Raw genomic sequence first — 13254 nt, 5'->3', positions numbered from 1 at the left:
TAAAACAATGATTATATTAATCATCTATATCTATACTAATATATAAAGCTGAAGAGTTTGTTTGTTTGTTTGAACGCGCTAATCTCAGGAACTACTGGTTCAAATTAAAAAAATATTTTTGTGTTGAATAGACCATTCATCGAGGAAGGCTTTAGGCTATAAACCATCACGCTGCGACTAATATGAGCGAAGATAGGTACAGTGGAAAATGTGAAAAAACAGGGCAGTTATAAATCATAACATATATCTTCTACCCACGGGAACGAAGTCGCGGGCAACAGCTAGTATTAATATAAAAATACCAACCTTTTAACGCCACGCTAGCTCAGTGCGGACGATTTCAGATTAAATATTTGGAATCCAGGTTTCCTCACGATGTTTTCCTTCACCGTTTGTCAGTGGTGTCTTAGAATAATTATTCATGTACTAATACTCAATTTTAGTACATTTTGAAATATCTCACAAGAATCTTATAAAACACTAGCTGTTAGTGCTGTTACCCGCGACTTCGTCCCCGTGGGTAGAAGATATAAGTTATGATTTATTTATACCTACCAACCCTGTTTTTTTCACATTTTCCATTGTATCTTCGCTCCTATTAGTCGCAGCGTGATGGTTTATAGCCTAAAGCCTTCCTCGATGAAAGGTCTATTCAACACAAAAATATTTTTTCAATTTGGACCAGTAGTTCCTGAGATAAGCGCGTTCAAACAAACAAACAAACTCTTCAGCTTTATATATTAGTATAGAAGTATAGATTTGTCATAGGATATCATGGTCAAACGAAAATAGTACCTATTTTATAGAAAATTAGGTTCAAATTATAATTTCTACAATCAGGTATGTTTTAAATTGTATTGCCATTGTTTTACAAAACAATTATTTATAGATGACGTATAAGAATTCAAGCAAAATTAGATTTTATGTTTATACAATTATAGTTGAATTTGGCTTGATAGGTTAAAATTGTTTATTACACCTCATTTTATGTTCATAATAGGAACGATTAACATATTGACATAATTCCGTTCATTTTTTGAATAACAATAGAATGCCGCCATATTTGATTTGATTCGCGGTTTAATTTAATGAAATTATGTAATTTTTAAAAACTACAAAATCTTAAGCCGGCTTGTGAAGTGTAGCTGGTTAATTTATATTAATATCAAATAATACTGTTTTAAAGAGATAATGCTAATAGCTAATAAATAATAACAACAAAAATGTACAACCGACTTAACTAATAAATAGATTTAAAAAATCCAAATACCCACGTTTTTAAATGACACTCTATTCAAATTCTATAAAAATCCATCCAACCGTTATTATCGTTATAAATTGCATTATTATCGGGTCTGAAGATACCCTGAATGAAAGTGCCTCAATATAGAGTTACAAAAATCCTACCTCAACGACTAACAAACAAACAAACAGGAAAGTGAGTTTATATAAGCGTGGGAAAATCTTACAGCTATTTCACGTTAAATGAAAAAAGACAACAAAATGGATACATCCAGTCCGAAATTCTGAGTTACCAAACATAAAAAAAAAACAATTTAGGTACAGACGAATTGACAATCTTCTCCTTTTTGAAGCCGGTTGAAAAATAAATAACTTCACATCTGTCTAACGTACACAGATTTTATATTTATTTGTCTTCTGTGCCTTATCTTATCGTCCTACTAATATTATAAACGTTAATCTAATATATAAAATTCCCGTGTCACGATGTTAGTTACCGTACTCCTCCGAAACGGTTCGACCGATTCTTATGAAATTTGGTATACATATTGGGCAGGTCTGAGTATAGAACAACATCTATTTTTCATACCCCTAAGTGATAAGGGTTGCTCACACTAAAAAAATATATTTTATTTTTTAAACGAAATTGTTTGTTTTTATTTTTTTTATAATGTGGCATTAAAAATACATACAACTAGAAAAGAAAATCGGCGAAACAACGTTTGCTGGGTCAGCTAGTAATATATAAAATATGTAGGTACCTATGGATGTTTGTTCCTCTTTCACGCAAAAACCACTGAACGGATTTAGACGAAACTTGGTACAGTTGGTACACAGATAGTTTAAAATAATATTCTTCTGTCATACATAACTGAAGTCAAAGTAAAGACTAACGTAGGTCTAAGGAAAACAAACATATCTCGTAAGTGTACAAACATTATTTATAATGATGACGAAGCAAACAACTACGACACATACCTATTATAAGTAATCTTAATTAAATATGTCCATGAGAAACTGTATTTTTTTACGGCAGAACAATTTTTTTACAACTTGTAACACACCGCCATCTAGTCTAAAACAAAGCAAAATACTAGACAACCCATAAACTTACTCATATATACTACTAGCTGTTGCCCGCGACTCCGTCCGCGTGGACTTCAGTTTACAGCGTTCGGTGGTCCCCGCTTCCATGGGAATACATCCCCTTAGTGATCTTATAGCTTTTACACACCTTTTCAATTTTCTCTCGGGAACTATTCCAAAAATCTGGATAAAAGGTAGCCTATGTTCTTTTCCATGTCAATGGCTATATGCATGCCGAATTTCATCCCAATCCGTTCAGCAGTTTTTGCGTAACAAACATCCAAACATCCACACTTTCACATTTATAATATTAGTAAGGATTTATAAATTACACCTAGACACAACAAATGATCGTGCTCATCACATAAACATTTGTCCTGGGTGGGAATCGAACCCACGAATTTTCGCTCGCAGTGACTCTGATTTGACCTCAACCACTGGGCTATCCGTCGGTGCAGTCTATAGCCGATGACGATTGTAGATATATCCTTATAAGGGGTATCGTGTTGCCCAGGTAACCGGTTTGAGGAGGTCAGATAGGCAGTCGCTCCTTGTAAAACCCTGGTACTTAGCTGAAACCGGTTAGACTGATAGCCGACCCCAACATAGTTGGGAAAAGGCTAGGCCAATGATGATGATTGCATATATATACTTAGACTAGAAAGCCTGTTGACAGACAAAGAAGGATTTATCTAGGCGCTCATTATGATAACACATTATTAATTATCTACTTGATATTAAAATACAAATACCAACCGGTAATCACGTATATAATTGCGAAACAGTTGTCAACCTCAGACTGATAAAAATGTTGTTAAAGATATCACAGTTATTGCTTGTTCAAATAGGAGTTATCTTTTAAGATAGCAGTGATGTTTATGAGAAGGTTAAAAAAAGATCTGACTGTATAATGAAAAATTGCATTTACATTGTGTCTAGTTGATTTATTTTTAACAAAATATAATAGTTTGCGGTAATAATTGTCGTTTGTGGATTGCCGTTTTGTCTAACTATGCGACAGTCCCTGTCTGTCTGTATATCTCGCTTTCATGCCAAAACCGAACTGACAGCAATGAAATTGGTATATAGATTGTCTAGTGCTTGAGGAAAGACATATTTTAATAAAAAAAATAACTGAAAAAAGGTCTGTAAGGGCGGGTAATGGGCTTCATAGTTTGTATGAAACTTCTTGACTTTGAAATATTGTTTATTTAGGTCAATGACGAAGTCTGTCCGTATGTCTGTCCCACTTTGTTAATTAAAATCTATGCGGACGGAGTCGCGGGCAATAGCTAGTGTAGCACATAACTCATAAATGTTCCATCTTCCTCAGACGATGAAGCTGTGTCTTCTGCTCCTGGCGGTCGTCTCCTGCGCGCATGCCTACCACATACTGGTCTGGGCGCCGCTACCATCGCACAGCCACAATACTCTCGGCAAAGGTATCGTCGATGCCCTTATGAATGCAGGTCATGAGGTGAGAATAAGCAAATAGGTTATTTTTAATGTATTTTTTTAAGCTTTAGTTTAACCGCTCGTGGCTAAGCTATACCCGCATAAGTGAATCGATCACAGGTTAAGCCACGCTTAGATGGGTGATGGGTGACGTAGATGGGTCACCATCTTTGTCATAGCGAGTTCCTCCGTGTTTCGGAAGGCACGTTAAATTGTGGGTCCCGGCTGTTATTCCTACATCTTTGACAGTCGTTACGGGTAGTCAGAAGCTTGAAAAGTCTGACAACCAGTCTAACCAAGGGGTATCGTGTTGCCTATAACTGGGTTGAGGAGGTCAGATAGGCAGTCGCTCCTTGTAAAACACTGGTACTTAGCTAAATCCGGTAAGACTGGAAGCCAACCTTAACATAGTTAGGAAAAGGCCTAGGCCGATGATGATAGTTTAGTTTTACCATTTTGCGACGTGTCGCGGGTTCAATAATCGTGTAGGACAAGTATAAGTGTGATCTTGTTCAAGACACTATGTCTTTGTGCATGCGACTTGTTTGTGAAAACCCCCGAGACACGAGGATTGTGTACCTTACTGAGGGAAATGCAGGAATCGTGAAAAAAACAACAGGAAACTTTAAAAGAGTCAGCGACTACTGAATTTTGCTTCGATATCTTCTCAGGGTAGTCAGATAAGACATGTCGACTCCGGCGTTCTCAAAAAAGACATGAGAAGAGATGATATTTTCTACCAGCGAAATGGTGATTTGATTTCATCTCCGATGTATGTCTGCTATAAGTAGTTAGGAGGTGGCCAAAACAGCCTCAAAGTTTGGACTCCTTTGATTCGTTATGACAAGCAGTCTGATCGCAAACAGGAAATAAATCTTAAAGAAGTCCTGTCGAAAAGGTTTTTTTTTATTAAATTCTTGTTTTTTCAGATAACATGGGTGACTGGTTTCCCTGAGATAGTGAAGAATCCGCCGAAGAACTTGCACATCATTGATGGCAGCGCCACCAGGGTGTTTGTGTCGGGTATGCGAACTACTTTGGTATTGTAATTTTGTGAGGATGTTTCATACTTCAAAGATCAGTATGAAATCCTCGAATGCTTGTCCTGAGAGAAACCTAGACATACCCGAGGGATAATATCCTTGACGTGGAATTCGTTTTTCCCACGTTTTTATACACTCACTTTCTTGTTTGTTTGTCGTTCCGGTTGGATTTCTGCAACTCAATTTTTAGGCAATTCCCGATAAGCTAGCAGGGTGAAATTTTCAGGGTAGCTTCAAATCCGATGACAATGCAATTTACAATTATAAAAACAAAGGAACCGATTTTGATAAAAATTTGAATGGAGTTGCATTTAAAACATGCGTATTTAGATTTTTTAAATCTATTTCTTATCCCTATATTGGATCGAAAAGAGCTATTAAGAGGAAGATTTTGACCGAGCAAATTTTTGATTTCCAGACATGAACATGCTGACATCCGAAACCAAGATGGACGTAGGTTTTATCAAGCAGTTCGCTCGGAATGTAACGATGGCTGGTCTGACGATCCCCGCCCTGACAGAAGCGCTGATCAAGACACGTTTGATGCTGTGGTCACTGAGGCGTTCTTCTGCGATATCCCCGCTGGGTAAGGTTTAGATTGAAGTCATTTACGTTTCACCCTGGGAATAACCGAACTAGTCACACATATTCGGCTTTATTAAACTTATGAAGATCGTTTTGGTATATAATAAGGATGATGACTGGGTTATAAAAGAAAAAATCTCATTAGTCCCTCAGTTAGATAATAGAAAAGTATGAGACACGTATTTTTTCCTTTTTCAGAAAATCTAGAATTGACAAAGATTAACTGCTTTAAAGTTTAGGAGAGGGGGCTTGTGACGTAACGATATGGTAAAATTTATACTCAATCGTGACGTCACGCGTAAGTTTCATTCACTGTAATTTGGTCAATTTATGTTTGCGGGACAAATTAAAAAATACGTATCCATTATTATACAAAAAACTACAAGACGGAAACTGCAAAATTTTTTTGTCATCATCCCTATTGAATAAAGACGACAAGTTTAATATTATACTCCACAACTTTCTCACATCGCTATCTAGTCTTTCAACTTATAAAAATACTTATGTATTTCTAAATACATACATAGATATATAACACCCAGGCATAAAACAAATTATCGTGCTCATCACACAAACATTTGCCCCGATGGGGAATCGAAAGCACGACTTCCGTTATAGCAATCAAGGTCGCTGACCACTAGACAATTTTTTTTTCTTTATTTATTTAGTAGTTTCACATAAGACCATGTCAGCCCCATCGTTACCTAAACATACAAAACCCTTATCTTAAATATTTCACTACCAGACAAAATATGTAAGTGAACACTATCAAATACCACACCTTTTAATACCAATGTCGTATTCACCTTCTCAGGGTCGCGGCCGTCCAGCAAGCACCCTGGATCCTGTTCAACGGCGTCCAGCTGTCCCCGTTCCTGGAGTCGCAGGTTGATGACGTGCGCTCCTTATCCACAGTCCCCCTGCTGTTCAACGATAGCCCCACCCCCATGGGATTCATCAACAGAGCCGTCAACGTCTTCATCTATTCAGCCATTACTTTTAGCCAGCTGTGAGTTTTGTTTTGGGCTTTTTTTATACGACACCCGCAGAATTTAATCCTTGTGTGTTGGGGGTTTCCTCAAACATAGTCACATGCACTATAACACAGATTCGGAACAAGCATTTTAGGATCACACAAATGCGATTGAGGTTATCAAGCCAAACATATTGTGTAGTGTGAGTTCGATCGTCGCACAGGAGAAGGATTATTTTGTGTGATCCTTGTGTGTTTTTGTGCGTGTGACCTGAATGTTTATTGATACAAAGATTAAATTCCTTTTTTTATTATTTCTCATCAAAAAAGAAAATTAACCAAAAATTAACCAATATCTCCAGGTGGTCTCGTCATCAAGAGGTAGATCTCTACAAATCGACATTCGGTCCCATCGCGGCCGCCCGCGGGTCCCGCTGCCGGACTTCGAGGACGCTCACCACAACGTATCCATATTGCTGGTGAACGCTCACGAGTCGCTCACACCAAGCTTCAGTACTCCACCAAACGTTATCAACATCGCTGGTTACCATTTCGATGAGAACCCTGCTCCATTACCTAAGGTTTGATAATTTGACAAGATTTTATTCAATACTAAGACTTATATTGCATTCCACATGTAATTTTATGTGGTAAAATGTATAATTAGATCATTACATAGACCTTTCGGGCACAGCAAATAGGTAGTTTAGCTAGCCCGTCGATATAGCTCAAGTAAGTGTCAAGCGTAGCTTAACCTGTGATCGATCAACTTGTGCTTATAGCGTAGCCACGAGCTCCTCTTAGTTATAAAGCATTTCTTTTTCCAAACTTTAAGGATCTTCAAGACCTGCTTGACGGTGCTAAGAACGGTTTCGTCTACTTCAGCATGGGTTCAGTGGTCCGATCAGCCATGTTGGCTGAACACACGAGGTTGGCTTTGATCAAGATCTTCTCGAAGCTGCCTTACACCGTGCTGTGGAAGTTTGAGGAGCCGATCAGTGGACTGCCACCGAATGTCCACGTTAGGCCGTGGCTGCCACAGCCCAGCGTACTTGGTAGGTGATGCTGTAACTGAATACTTTATTAAATAAGTAGAACTTAGCTCGTCTGAAAGATGGCCATTTGTGAAAGTACCAATGCTAAATTAAGCGCTTAGATGAAATAGAAATAAAGAAAGAAAAAGCATTTATTCGACGCCATGACACATAGCGCACATACAAACGGACACAATACAGACAAGCACAGATAAATTTAAACAAAGGTACATTCGTTAAATCAAATTTTGGATTTTTAGAACAAAATCTAGTAAATAACATTAATTCAGCGTTGACGCATAAATTAATAATAACGTTTCGTTACTCTTAGCGCATAGGTACCTCCAAGATGGGTAGAGCGTTGGCACTTTTAATACAAAACATTACTTAAAGCTAGAATCATAATCCTAGCCTTTTCTCAACTATGTTGGGGTCGGTTTCCAGTATTACCGGATTCAGCTAAGTACCAGTGTTTTACAAGGAGCCACTGCCTTTCTGACCTCCTCAACCCAGTTACCTGGGCAACACGATACCCCTTAGTGAGACTGATTGTCAAACTTTCTAGCTTATGACTACCCTTAACGACCCGTCACCAATCTACGGACCGACCGTATCAAGAGTAGCTCAACCTGTGATCGAACTATTTGTGCTTAGCCTTTACTTAAAAGTAAAAAATTAGATCATAGAAATATTAACATTATATCTACTAACCTCATCGACCGCCACTAGATGGCGTTGCACCGCATACGACTCTATAATAATACCTCAAATTTTCCCACAGCCCACAAAAACATCAAACTCTTCATTACCCACGGTGGTCAGCTCAGCGCTCTAGAAGCAGTTCACCACGGGGTCCCGATGCTGGCTGTGCCGGTATTCGGAGACCAGCCGAGCAACGCCGAGCGCGCCAAGCGGGGGGGATACGCCTTGAGGGTTGACTTCCATCCCGACATGGAGAAAGATTTTGAGGCCGCGCTCAAGGATCTACTTAGTACCGATAAGTAAGTTTATTTTGTAAATAATGTAATCTTTATATAAGGAGAGTGTGATTGAGTGACGTAGAAACGCAAAGCTATGGGTCTGCGGGCGGTGAGATATAGGGAACCGTACACCTCAAAGAGTAGTCAGCCAGCTTAGGGACAACAGGCTAGCGGGATTGTCAGAAACCCGTGGCTCCGTTACCAACACGAAGAATAGCAAGAAAGAAATATATCAAACACTAGCTGTTGCCCGCGACTTCGTCCCCGTGGGTAGAAGATATAAGTTATGATTTATACCTGCCCTGTTTTTTTTCACATTTTCCATTGTATCTTCGCTCTTATTAGTCGCAGCGTGATGGTTTATAGCCTAAAGCCTTCCTCGATAAATGGTCTATTCAACACAAAAAGATTTTTTCAATTTGGACCCGTAGTTCCTGAGATAAGCGCGTTCAAACAAACAAACTCTTCAGCTTTATATATTAGTATAGAGTATAGATGTGTGGGTTTTGGTCAGTAGAGACGCGGGCGGAGTCATTTGATAATTTCGTTCCCGGAAAAAAGAGGCATAGAAACTTTTTTTTATAAAAATTTTGCACAGTACCTTTTAGAACGTCGAACGATACGAAGGACTAAGAAAAGATTTTTGAATAACCACCCCTTAAGGGGGTAAAGTCAGTGGCTAATTTAGTTAGTTAATTATAATTAGGTTTTTTTATATTTTATAAGCGCCGGAAGGCTAAATTACCCTAAAATTGATTTAAAATCACAATAGACATTTTTTTAACAAGAGATATTGGCGTTGACTTGTCAATTCAATACATTTATGTCATTTATTATGTATATTTGTTACAGATACTCAAAGCGCATTAAGGAGCTGTCAAAACTGTTCCGCGCACGCGCAGTCCGGCCCGCACATCTCATCAAACATTATGTGGAGCTTGCTATTGAGAGCAAAGGTAAATATTAATAAAGATTTTCTTATTTTTCTTTAATTAAAGACGTTTGGATTAGAAAGGGTCAGACCTTTGCCTAGCAGTGGGATCCAAAACAGGCTATACCTATGTAAAAAGTAATTTAATCCTTGTATTACGGAGGTTTCAAAAACATACAAGTCACATGCACAAAGACACCCAGACTCGGAACAGGCATTCGTGGATCACACACATGCTTGTCCTACGCGTTGATCGAAACGCGTCACGTCGCGTACTATGGGCTTGGCGTGGTGACGTATACCACTCTGTTACCAGGGCTGTCAAAAAAAACATACACATTCTTACATATAGACTCCTTCCAGCTTCTAGACCTAGCAAATTAGCGTCTCATTAGCAACTAGCTTTTCGCCCGCGGCTTCGCCCGCGTTGAGGTCGGTTATATCGCGTTTCCAAGAGAACTCTTCAAAAGTTCGGGATAAAAACTATCCTATGTTCTTTCTCAAGGTCAACTCTATCTCTATACCAAATTCCATTAAAATCAGTTCAGTGGTTTAGACGTGAAAGCGTAACACACAGACAGAAAGAGTTACATTCGCATTTATAATATTAGTAGGGATAATTAATACAGACATACAGGCTTCTATATTCATGTAATTTAATTATCTTGACGACCTCCGTGGTCGAGTGGCGTACGCACCGGTTTCAAGGTGTCGCTAGCTCTGAGGTCCCGGGTTCGACCCCCGGTCGAGTCAATGTAAAAATTCACATTTCTACATTGTCTCGGGTCTGGGTGTTTGTGGTGCCTTCGTTGTATCTGAATTCCATAACACAAGTGCTTTAGCAACTTACTTTGGGTTCAGAACAATGTATGTGATGTTGTCCGCATTTATTCATTTATCTATTTCTTTTTTCTACAGGTGCTTACCATCTTCGGTCAATAGCTTTGAAATACAAGTGGTATGAACGTTGGATGTTGGACATTTTCGCAGCATTCGTCATCTCAGTGACAGCTGTCATACTGTTGACGAAATTCGCGATAAAAACACTTTTAAACAAACTGACAGGGAAGAATACGAAACGTATTAATATTAAGCAAAAATCAAAGAAAAATAATTAGGGAATAGGTTTTAATTTATTTTTAAAACTTTTTTTTCAACAAGTAAATGTTTTAAACATTTTAATTTAATGTGAAAGCAGCAGTATTTCACTTTACTTATGGTGCGATGATTTCTTAAATTTGTGATACAATATTAATTAAAGTAAGACTAGGTCATAATTACTTCTTTGAGGCAGATTCATAGTTATTAAATAATGGTTTACTCTCTACCGGCCAGCTGATTACGGAGTCCGGTTGGGTCCGAAACTAGATTAAAAAAATCTAAAAACCTTCGTCTTTAAATTCACTCCATTCAAATTTTTTCAAAATCGGTCCAGCACTTTTTTATAGTTGTAAATTGCATTGCAAAATATCAGCCTGCTAACTTATCAGGAAGAGCCTCAAAATTGAGTTGCAGAAATCCAACCGGAACGACAAACAAACAAACAAACAAGAAAGTGCTCCAACGTTTTATAAATGCTTTTTTCATTTTATATACTTATATTAATTTTTGATATAATGTGATAAAGTGCTGCCATCTATATTTTTTGTAATGAAGTAATGAGATTTAAGTATGAGAGTAATTTAACTATATAATAATATACCTTAATGAAAATGGTAGCAACGGGTACAAATCAAATGTTTTTTAATTAATAAGTCTTATATTTTTAAGACTAACTTTAAACTTATAAATCAGATATTTTGTATGAATTTTAATGTTTTATAGCTGTTGTATTGAAGAAAGATTTGTGTATTTTGGTAATAAAGGTTTTAATAATATTATAATTGTGACTTCACTTCTTAATGTACCCAAATCTCGGCAATAATATCCTAAGAATTGTTTTAAATCCGCCCCATCGCTACGCCACTGAGTAAACCTTACTGAATACTTGTAAAGAATTGTATAAAATTAAAAAATAAATTAAAAATACCATTTTGTTACTCGTGCTATTCGTCAATAGATGGCGCCTTTGTTAGGTGTGATTAGTTTGTCTACTCGACCATAGATGACGCTGCTTCGTACTGTGAAGTCTAAAAGACGTTATTTAATTTTACGCAATGCCGTGCCATTTCTCTTATAAAAATAATTACACATTGTCTAAGGTAAAGAAAAGAAGAAGAATTAAATGAAATCTACTACGCATGGCCTTAAACAGATCACTCAAAAAAAGGAATTAAAATTTATCAACAGAAATGTTTGCCTTCTAAATCTGGCCAGGTAATGAGACTTCAATATTGTATGGGATACCCGCCATATTAAGCTTCCGTACATTTAAAACAAACCCTATTAAGTACTACGAGTCTTCTGTCCGTCCGTTCATCTGTACCTAGGTTGTATCCTAAGAATTCTGATAGCTAGTTGCTAGAGTTAAAATTTCCAGTCTATCTATTTTAGTTTCCGCTATAACCACAGATAATCAATTAAGCGAAGGTTCAACTTGAAAGAGAGGTAAGACATTAAAAAAGCATTCAACAAAATGTTGTTGATTGATCAAATTTTTATTCCTTTTATTAAAATCGCGAGTACGACTCATAATTGAATGTATTTTTTACAAGCTTTTATTTAACTTGCTATGTTATTAACTGACTTTTACAAAAAGAGGTTACTTAATTCAACCGTATATTTATATTTTTTGTTATTTAAATGTCTGATTTTTTCAATGACATTGGTATTCAATCACACGTTCCTACATATATTGAAATGCTTAGTCAATTATTTTTTACTTTTAATATAGAATCCATAAAAATCCAAAACTATCTGAAAAGTTTGGCTATAAGACAGATATAAAGGTCTGTCTGAATCTGTGCAGCGCTGTCAGATGCAGGGCTACGATTGATGAGCCGACTGCACCGCAGGGGTGGCGAGCATTTAAATAATATGGGATAAATAGTGAGAAGGGAATGGTTAGGTATGGAATTGTTGGAGATGGTAATATATTGGATAAAAATAGTTTATATATCGGTGGGGAGTAAAGCCATTTATTGACAGAAAATATTGTTTGCATTATAATATAAAAGCGAGGAAATACTATTGGTAAATTCAATAGTCCATTAGATGAAATCTATTGAAATGAAAATGAATAATATTGATTTACTCTAAATAATTATTCTAGTATTTTGAAGCTGCAATATCTCTTAGGCATGTTTACTAAAGCATTCAGAATTAAAAGCTATTGATTAATTCAATGGGGAGATGTCAGAAAAAAATCTAAATCAAGTAAAATAAACTTCAACACAGTGAGAAATAACACAACATTTTTAGATTTAAGAGTAAAAAGCCCGATGGTCTAATGGCCAAAATATTTTGCTGGCACAAATTGAGGAGAGGCAGGCATCCAGCAATGAACGTCGATAAGATGAATTGATTAAAGATTGAATTGACTGCACGGATAGCCGAGTGGTTGAAGTCACCACACCAAACCCACTGTACGCGACGTGTCGCGGGCTCAATCCCCACGTAGACAAGTATTATTTTGTGTGATCCAATAATGCTTGTTCTGAGTCTGGGTGTTGCTGTGCATGTGATTTGTATGTTTATAGAACCTCCCGCGACTCAAGGATTAAATACCATACTGCGGGAGACGATAAAAAAAAACAGAAAATGAAACGTAGACACTAATGCTTGTTCTTTCTCTAAATAAGAAGACCTTTATCCAGCTATGGGCACAAGCATTTTATAGGACTTTTGCTAAATAAGTGTGACCTATTTATATATTTTAAAATCGACATCCCTAATAGGACATTTTTTCCACATTTTGGCACCTCACACGTATTGGTCGCGAGTGCAAGATGCAAGAGTTTGCGATATTGACACAAAATTAAGTTAA

The 13254-nt window shown here is 37.1% G+C and overlaps 1 pseudogene; it reads left to right on the top strand.

Annotated features, from left to right (window-relative positions):
- Nucleotides 1-10753, top strand: part of LOC113492355 — a 14573-nt pseudogene extending 3820 nt beyond the window's left edge.
- Nucleotides 10754-13254: the final 2501 nt, after the last annotated feature.

The sequence above is a fragment of the Trichoplusia ni genome, chromosome 3 (genome assembly GCF_003590095.1).
Source record: "Trichoplusia ni isolate ovarian cell line Hi5 chromosome 3, tn1, whole genome shotgun sequence".
Taxonomy (NCBI): domain Eukaryota; kingdom Metazoa; phylum Arthropoda; class Insecta; order Lepidoptera; family Noctuidae; genus Trichoplusia; species Trichoplusia ni.
This window is presented reverse-complemented; position numbering and strand designations above follow the sequence as displayed.